At 43.7% G+C, this 9,623-nt stretch overlaps 1 protein-coding gene across 2 annotated transcripts in view; it reads right to left on the bottom strand.

The window, feature by feature from the left end:
• The window catches only part of ABCD2 (ATP binding cassette subfamily D member 2), a 949,133-nt gene that overhangs the window by 464,020 nt on the left and 475,490 nt on the right, over window positions 1–9,623 (bottom strand). The gene's annotated exons all lie outside the window — the stretch shown is intronic.

Below are 9,623 nucleotides of genomic sequence, written 5' to 3'. Positions count from 1 at the left end.
CAAATACCTAACTGAAGTCTAAGAAAACAACATCCACTGAAATTTTCTTGTCCACTTCTGATGTAACCCAGTCATAAAAATGGCTCACATTAGAATGGCAGCTCTTCTTGACTGAAAACATTTTTTTGTCTAAATGATGGATCTGCTTTAGGTATTCTGTCGCTCGTCCAGTCAGGATAAAACAGATGAACAGTTGTGGGTTCAGTTCAAGCAGCTTTATTACAAATAAACACATCAGGACTGAGGCTTAGTAACTTAAACTTAAATAAACTTATAAACAGACTGAGTACCACACTTACACATGTTAACACTCAGGTTGTTCTCTCAAAATGGCACATCTGTCTGCACATGCTCACTATTTATATGCACGTGCCTACACTTGGAAATGCTTCTTAAAGTTACACATACACGCTCTAGTCTACATCCTCCCTCTTTGAGAAACAGATCATATGCCAAATGACAGTATTCAATGACATGCAATTATACAGAAATAATCTTATGACATGCAATCATACAAAATTAGACACATAGGTTCATAGGTTCATTGGTAGGTACTAGGCTATCGGCCCTAGAGCTTATACAAGCCCAGCCAAAAAGGTACCCTGGCTTTTGCCACCCAAGAAAATTATTTTCCTGTGCCACTGTCGAGCAGAGCCACAGAACTGATCCCCAGGGTGAATTTCCTATTTCCCATCCAGTCATCAAGATTTTTCTTGAAGAGTGCTAACAAGGAGCTTTGTTTGATATAGATCGGTAGTTTATACCAGAGTATGGGATGTCTCTGGGACAGGAATCTATCCCTCCGGCATGTTCTGTTTATTGTGGTGACGAGGTTTAGGTCCCTAGAGCGTGTAGCTTGGAGGGATTGGGATTTTTTTTAAGTGGAGCATATCCAACAGCTCTGGGTTTGACACAGCTTTGTATGTTAGGCAGAGATCACCTCTGAGTAGGCAATATACGACAGAGTAAAGCTGGAATTTTTTGAGATGGTCTGCGTAGGGCATCTGTTTGAGGCCAGTAATCCTCTTTGTGAGGTATTTCTGCGGCCTTTCCAGTTGTTGTAGATGTCTTGTGAGGTACATACCAAAAGGGGCGTTGCTACTCTATAATGGGTCTAATAAGTGATGAGTAGAGGGGAACAATGACCTCCTTTTTCTGGATGAAAAACCTTTTCTGATGAGGTGTGCCATGTAGAAGGATTTCCTGACTACCGTGGCGATGTGATTATTAAAGGAGAGACTACTGTCCACCTGTGTCCCAAGGCCTCTTGTCACACTTTCGGTGTTAACTATACTTAAGTATAGTTCATGGGTACAGAGTTTTTACCAAAGGGGATGACAATGCATCATTTTTGGCATTGAGCTTGAGGCCATGGCTTTGACACCAGGCATCTGTCTCAGTGAGGCCCTTTTGTAGGATGTCCACATCGTTAGGAGTTTTGATTATGGCTCCTAGTTTGCAGTCATCTGCGAACTTCGTTAGCCAAAGACCTTCTGTGTTAGCCTGTACGTCAGAGAAGTAGATACCAAACAGGAGAGGACCCAGGACTGAACCCTGTGGTACTCCACTTGTCACTGGTCTGAAGTCGGATTTGGAGTCTGCTACTTTCACAGTGTGGGTTCTGTCAGTGTGCCAGTTGGAAACCCATCTTGTGACATAGGGATTTACACCTAGTTTAGTGAGTTTATCTATAATTCCAGAGTGAGGGATGGTGTTGAAAGCCTTGGCAAGATCTAGATAGGCTGTGTGAAGCACCTTACCCTCATCTACAGCCTTGGTGACTGCTTCAAAGAAGTCTATCAGGTTTAGGAGACATGATCTGCCTTTTACAAACCCAAACTGAGTGGGGTCCAGAGTTTGGAGATTACCAATGTCTTTCTTCATAAATTCCATGATGATACTTTCCATGGCCTTGCAGACCAGGCTCGTCAGGCTAATGGGGCGGTACATCCCGGGGTCCATGGTGGCTCCCCCCTTGTGGAGTGGGATAACCGTCACTGTGCACCATTCAGTGGGCACAAAGCCTAAGGTGAGGCTATGACTGAACATCATACTTAGGTGAGGTGCCAGTTCATTTTGTAGTTCGTGTAGAATGGAGCCTGGGATGTTGTCTGGTCCCATGGATGCTGTGTTCTTGGCTTTGGAGAGTGTAGTTTTTACCTGTGCAGCCATGATTACAGGTACTTTGCATTCTTCCGGTATAGGGATGGGCCCTTTAGGGGGTGAGGGGGGGTGTAAAGTTAGCACTGAACCTATCTGCCAGGATGTTGGCAATATCAGTTGGGTCTGTATATTTAGTGCCATTGTGCTGTAAATCAGAGCAGATCTGAGTGTTGCCATTGAGATTCTTGGCATAGCTATAGAATACTTTATTGTTGTCTTTAGAATCAGTGGCGATTTTGTTTTCGTAACTAGCTTTGGAGGATTTTATCAGGGATCGCAGCTTCTTACTGAGACTGACCAGGGTGCTCCTCCACTCATGGGATTTTACTCTCTTTTGCAATAGTTTCTTCCTTCTGTTGTACAGTTTGTTTATGGCAGGGGACCAGCAGATTGACTTTCTTTTTTTGGAGGATAGCATCTCGGTTGTGTATGGGATAGCACGATCCATGCACTCGTGTAAGTGCTTATAAAGTGCAATTGTGTAGGATTCAGTAGTCGTAAGTGTATTGTCCATCTACATGGGTGTCAAGAGGTTCATCACGTCTGTCTTAAGAAGCATGAAGTTGGCTTTGGAGAATTTTTTTACCGTGGCTTCCTTCATGCGGGGTGGGGGCAGGATGTGGATATCTAGGGTGATTAGCTTATGGTCGGATCGGACCAATGAGGCATTGACTTCAGGTGTGGAACACCGGTCACTCATGTTGGTAATGTCTAGATCTAGGATATTGTTGCCCCTGGTGGGGGTGTGGATAAGTTGATCCAGGGCATTGGAGTTTATAAATTCCAGAAAGCGTTGAGCGAAGGAGTTGGTACATGAGTAGTTTTCCCAGTTAATGGTGGGGTAGTTGAAATCGCCCATTATTAGGGTGTTTGGTTGAACCCTAATATTTTCCAGTACATCAAGAAAAGAGGAGTGGGAATCTTGGGGCATGGTGAGGGATCTGTAGCAAGCTACAATTTGGATTGCAGTTTTGCTGAGAGTTAGTTGTACTTGGATAACCTCGGATGCATTATGCTTAGCAACTAGCCTGGAGGTGTGGATATCCTTAATGATATGGACACACCTCCGCCTTTGGTGTTCTGGTCCAGGTTACATGGCGGAAAAGTGTGGTATGAGTTATAGCCTGGTAGTGCAGGTGTGCTCTCTGGAGCCTTGAACCAGGTCTCAGTCACTGCAGAGATATCAATGTTCTCCATTTTAAGGAGTGCCTCGAGTGAGTGCATTTTGAGATTTAGACTTCTAGCATTGAGTAGCATCACCCTCAGTTTTTGCTTGCCTGTTCCTGTTATGGTGGTGAATTTGTCATTTGAACCTTGCCAAAAAAGGCACTATGGGGCGGCAAGAACCTTAGCCAGTATTCATAATCCCAGGCATAACAGGTGCAGGCCATCTCTGGCAAAGCATCATCGTCTCTCGACCATGTCATCCCAGGCAGATCGATACTGGATCCTTTAGAGTGACACCAGAAGCTTAGCCAGTTGTTGAAGTCAATAATTTTGTCCTTGTACTGCGGTATCATTCTGGGTGATGGCAGAATGCTACTCAGGGTTAGGGTCATACCTGCCTGGGCTACAAAATGTGAGAGCTCTTCCATGTCTCTTTTCATGTAGTCCAGGGAGGTACATCTCAGGTCTTCACACCAACATGGACAATGACAGAGTCATATTTGCACTTGTTGTGGTGTGACCTGAGTGCATTGGTTATGTGGCGGATCCTGGCACCTGACAGGCAGCTGACAGTAACCTTCTCCATGTTTAGCCTGGTGAGTGGAACATCAGTGTGCCTGACTATAGAGTCACCTATGACTAGTGTGCTGGGTATGTTGTTTTGCCTTATTGGCTGTGGTTGAGTGGCACACTGAGTCTGCGGGCTATGTGTCATTTGGGTTGTATTGGGGGGTGGAGGTTGCTTGCATTTCTGCTTTGGAGATCTCTGTTGCTTGAGCAGATTATTATTGAGAGCAACCACAAATGTTTTTGTGTTTCTATATGTGGATTTTGTTGGTGTAGATTTAGTGAGACTATGTGATGAGTGTGGTGTGGTGCAAGTGTTTACCTTCTCCTCTTGACTGTCAAGTTCAGTCTTGGTTGGAGAGAGCTTTACCTCCAGTTTGGTTAGATAAGTGCATCTCTCACAGGTTGTAGTGCTGGGTGGTAGGAGGAGAGGGTTGTCTGTGTACATGAGGCAATTAAAACAATTATGTCCAGGCTGCTGTGTATTTTACACTAGGTCTAGAAATATGACCTGATTGTGTAACATAAAAATCAGAATTGGATCAAGCAATGGGGATTGTCTTCAGGGAATGTTCAACTTTGGGGACATCTGGGACATAATCAGGAATGGGAATGGACAGTGAGACATGTTCTTCAGTATGAATATTGTCAGGGTTACTCTGAGATCTAGAGTCTGTATCACAGGTATGATGTTGTGATATAGATCTGACACCAGAAGAAGATGCCTGCGGTTTCTCCTGTATTCTGTACCCTCAGATTCCACTAAGTAGGATCTCGGCTCGGCACATATGCCTTTCACTTGACCAATTCGATCAAAGCATTTCACTGTTTGCATCCTCGCCATCTCTCTTTCTTTCGATGGATGAAGAAATCTGCTCATTTTATCATAGCTGGACTTCTGGAAGGAATGCTTCTTAAAGAGTTGGGCTTTGATTGCTCTGGTGTTTTTAGCATTAGCCACCAACAAGCTAGAACTGATAGGCAAGGCTGTTCTGGTTTGCCTACATAGAAGTCTCTGAACAGGCGAGCCTAGTAGGTTGTCACGTGGTATATTTCTGAGATTAAGCCAATTTAAGAGGATATCGGTATTGTCACACTTTGACCTTTCTAGTAACTGGCTGGTAAACTGGGTACAGTTGTCAGAAATAACTTTGTGTGGACTACCATGGACTGAGAAATGATGTTACTACTTAGTAATAACAGCACTGGACGTTATGTTAGGTAATAACTTGATCTCAAACCAGTTCGAATAAGAGTCTACCAACACTAAGTAATGCTGATTCTTCCACTCAAATATGTCAGTGGCTACTGTTGACCAAGGTAGTTCAGGAATCTGGTTTAGGTGAAGTGTCTCTTTTTGCAAATGTAGTTTAGTACTACTGCATACTGAACAAGATGAAAGCACTTTATCAAAGTCCTTTGATAGAGAATGCCAAAATACTAGTCCTCTTGTCCTTCTTTTGGTAGCTTCGTAACCTGGGTGGCCATGATGCAAAATCTGAATGTATTCATGTTGTAAGGAAGTAGGAACAATAACGTTTGGACCTTTGAAAATGATACCATCTTCCATCACCATCTCATCTCTGTATAGAAAATAAGGTTGTACTTCTGGTGGTACACAAGACTGCTTTGACGGGTATCCTACATTGATGAAGTGGTTGAGCTGCTGCAAAATTGGATCAGTCTTTGTATGATCTCTAAGCTCATCAAGTCTTGTGGAAGAAAATTTATGCACTTCCATGACATCAAAGTCAAAATTCTTTGCATCAAGCTGTTCTGTGGTATTTCTGGGCGATCTGGATACATTATCAGCCAGATAAAGGAGTTTGCCTTTTGTGTACACCATTTTGAAATTATACTTTTGTAATCTGAGCATCATTCTTGCAGTCTTCCTGGAGTGGTATGCATAGGCTTCTTTAAAATAGTGACTAGAGGTTGATGATCAGTTTCAACTTGGATAGCTCGGCCATAAATATAATCACGGAATTTTGAACATGCGAACACAATTGCCAAAAGTTCCTTCTCAATTTGAGCATACTGCATCTCAGTTTGGGTAGGAGTTCTAGATGCATAGGCAGCAGGTCTGGCCTCTTGAAGAATAACTGCACCAAGACCAAACTTTGAAGCATCACAGGAAAGAAAGTACAGTTTTGTACCTACCATAAATGTAGATGTTCGAAGATCCACATTGCTGCAGTCCTAACACTTGGGTAGTCCACTGTCCCTCGGTCGGCCCGAATATCAGAGTATAAGGCTGACGTCGGTCAAGGCGCATTTGACTGACATCAGAACGTCAGGGTACAAATGCGCATGACCGACGTCATATCCTCAGTCTTTTCTTGCCCCAGATGTCAGAAGACCCTAAAAAGAAAGGTCAAAACCCATAGACAACAACTAAACAACCAACCAGCCTAACACCAAAAATATGTACAATATACACAATATATACAATTATACAATTATACAATCATACCTCAGATGGATAACCCAACCCACACAACCACCTCAAACTACAGAGGGGAAGGAGGGAGGGTAAATTGGACTGCAGCAATGTGGATCTTCGAACATCTACATTTATGGTAGGTACAAAACTGTACTATGTTCTTCATCTCACATTGCTGCAGTCCTAACACTTGGGTAGAATCCCAAAGCAGAGGTAAGGGAGGATGGCTAAACTATAATGAAGCAGGAGCTGCCAAAATGCCCTGCAACACAGCAGTGGCAAAACCAGCCCTGGATTTAGAGTACAGTGGAAGGTGGTAATGTCTAGAGAAGGTATGCACTGAACTCCAAGTGGCTGCCTCCAAAATATCCTTAGTAGACACCCCCCTCAAAAAGCTGTTGAAGTGGCAGTAGCCCTAGTGGAATGAGGCCTAATCCCAGCTGGAATCTCTTTGCCATGATGGGAATAACAGAAAGCAATGCAAAATCCAATCCACTTAGAAATAGTTTGTTTTGACACGGGCTTGCCCTGAGAGCACAAAGCAAAAGAAACTAATAACTGCTGAGATTGTCTGAACCCTTTAGTTCTGTCCAAATAATATCGCAACTGCCTGTGTACATCTAAAGTGTGCAAAATCTTTTCCCCTTTAGTTTGGGGATTTGCATAAAAAGTAGGCAAATGAATAGTTTGGTTTAAAGCCACACTAGAAACCACTTTAGGCATAAAGGAAGGATTAGTACGTAAAGATACCCTATCCTTATGGAAAATTAAGAAAGGCTCAACTGCCATAAGGGCCTTCAATTCAGAAACCCTTCTTGCAGAGGTAATGGCCAACAAAAAAGCAGTCTTCCATGACAAATATTTCAACTCAGCAGTAGCTGCAGGCTCAAAAGGTTGTAGAGTGAGTTTCTCCAACACAAAATTGAGATCCCAAGCAGGAGTAGGAGCCCTCGTGGGGGTCTTATATTCTTTGCCCCTCTAAGAAATTGCTTGAACAAAGGATGAGAAAACAATGGTGGGTCACAGTCGTAGTGAGCTGAAATTGCTGCAGCATGAATCTTAATAGAAGAGAAGGACAAACCTTTGTCCAATAACTCAGTAAGATATTGAAGAGCCACACTTAAATCAGGCTCAGAAACATCCAAATCCTTAGCTGCACTCCAAAACAAAAATCTCTTCCATTTATCTGCGTACACTTTCCTTGTACTAGGCCTTCTAGCTTCCAAAATCACATTCAAAACTTGTTGTGGAAGTTGAGACTCTCTATGGTTTAAAACAGAATATGCCATGCTGTTAGGTGAAGAGAGTGAAGTTTGACATTGAGCAAATGACTATCCTCCTGGGACAACAGATGTGGAATCAAAGGCAAAGGCCATGGAGGCTTCTGTACTAGACTTCTCAGTAATGGGTACCAGTGCTGTCGAGGCCAACCTGGAGCTATCAAAATCATCCTTGGCTTGTCCTGTCTGACCTTTAGAAGTACCTTTGGGAGGAGAGGCAGAGGTGGAAAGGCATACACATGAAGATTTTTCCAACTGAAAGAAAGAGCATCCACTTTCCAAGCTGTGGGATGAAACCGCTTTGTGCAAAACTTTGGCAGCTGGTGGTTTAGTGGAGAAGCGAACAGATCTATGTCTGGAGTTCCCCAGGACACTGTCAATTTCTGAAATACATGAAGATCCAGTTTCCACTCGTGGGGATCCATGATTTGTCTGCTTAACACATCTGCTAAGGAGTTCTGTGCTCCCGGCAGAAACCTTGCCTGAAGACTTAGTTGTAAACTGAGAGCAGTCTCCCACAAAATCATTGCTTGCCTGCATAGAGGATAAGAATGTGTTCCCCTTGCTTGTTGATGTACCACATGACAGTTGTGTTGTCTGTTAGAATCAACACCTGCCCTGGAAGAAGTAAATCCTTGAAAGCTATTAATGCAAACTGGACTGCTAACATCTCCTTCAAGTTGATATGTAGATGCTGTAGTCTGACAGGCCACTTGTCTTGTATCCACTTTCCGTTTAGATGAGCTCCCCAAGCTTTGTCTGAGGCATCTGTCGTTAAAATTTGACTCGCCTCTGGCCAGGTCACAGAGAGTCCCTTGTTTAGGTGACATTCCTGAGCCCACCACAAAAATTCCTTTTGAATGCAAGGTATTATTTGAATGACAGTGTCCAGATGCTGGCAGTGCTGTGTCCATACATTTTTGAGATACCATTGCAACTTCCTCATTTGCAGTTTGGCATTGGGAAGCACCAGAATACAAGATGCCATGAACCCTAAGGCTTGAAGGACTGTCCTTGCAGTCAGCCCGGACTGAAGAGATAGATGATGGAAGTAAAGGGAAAGATTCTTTTGTTTGTCCGGGGTTAGAAAGGCCATCTGGGATGCTGTATTCAGTCTTACACCCAGAAAGCACATGTCTTGAGAGGGTACTAGACTGGACTTTATTTCGTTCACAGAATACCCCAGGCATCTTAGCACTGCTATCACATATTCCAAATGACGAAGAAGCTCGTCCCTTCCTTGAGCCAGAATCAGGCAATCGTCCAAATAAGGATAGATTTGTATTCCTTTTAGCCTGAAGAAAGCTATCACTGGAGCCAGAACTTTCGTAAATACTCTGGGCAGTAGATAAGCCAAAGGGCAATGCAGAGAACTGATAGTGAGAAGTCCCAGTCCGAAAATGCAGATATTTCCTGCAACTTAGCCTGATAGGAACATGAAGGTAAGCCTCCTTGAGATCCAAAGTTACCATCCAGTGATCCTTGCCCAGTAGAGGTAAAAGCTGTTGTAACGTCAACATTTTGAACTTGGGAATGTCCAGATAAGTGTTGAGGATAGATAAATCCAAAATTGGTCTCCACGTGTTCCCCTTTTTGGCACAAGGAACAGGCGAGAATAAAATCCTAGGCCCCTTTCTGGCATAGGAACCGGCTGTATGGCCCCTATTTGGAGTAACAGAGAAATTTGCTTGTGAGCCTCTATTCTTTGTTGAGGAGGAATGTCTGGCATGCCTTTGAAAGGAGGCAAGGTATGGAAATAAAACCTGTAACCATGATGTATGATATCCAGTACCCATCTGTCTTGGGTAATCAAACTCCAATTTCCTTTGAAAAGTGCCAACCTTCCTCCCAAAGGTGCTGCCAGGCGAGAAGGTTCTGGCAGCTGAAAGGGTAGGTCATTGGGTCTGTTTACGAAAGGACTGACCCCTGCCCTCACCCGAAGACTGTGCAGGAGAACTCCCTGTTCTAGGCCTGAAAGAGCCCTGACCTCTGCCCCTGCCACG

The sequence above is a fragment of the Protopterus annectens genome, chromosome 3.part1, assembly GCF_019279795.1.
Source record: "Protopterus annectens isolate FY-2018-M chromosome 3.part1, PAN1.0, whole genome shotgun sequence".
Taxonomy (NCBI): domain Eukaryota; kingdom Metazoa; phylum Chordata; order Ceratodontiformes; family Protopteridae; genus Protopterus; species Protopterus annectens.
Note: the sequence above shows the minus strand (reverse complement) of the source record. Positions and strands in the feature narration are given on the sequence as shown.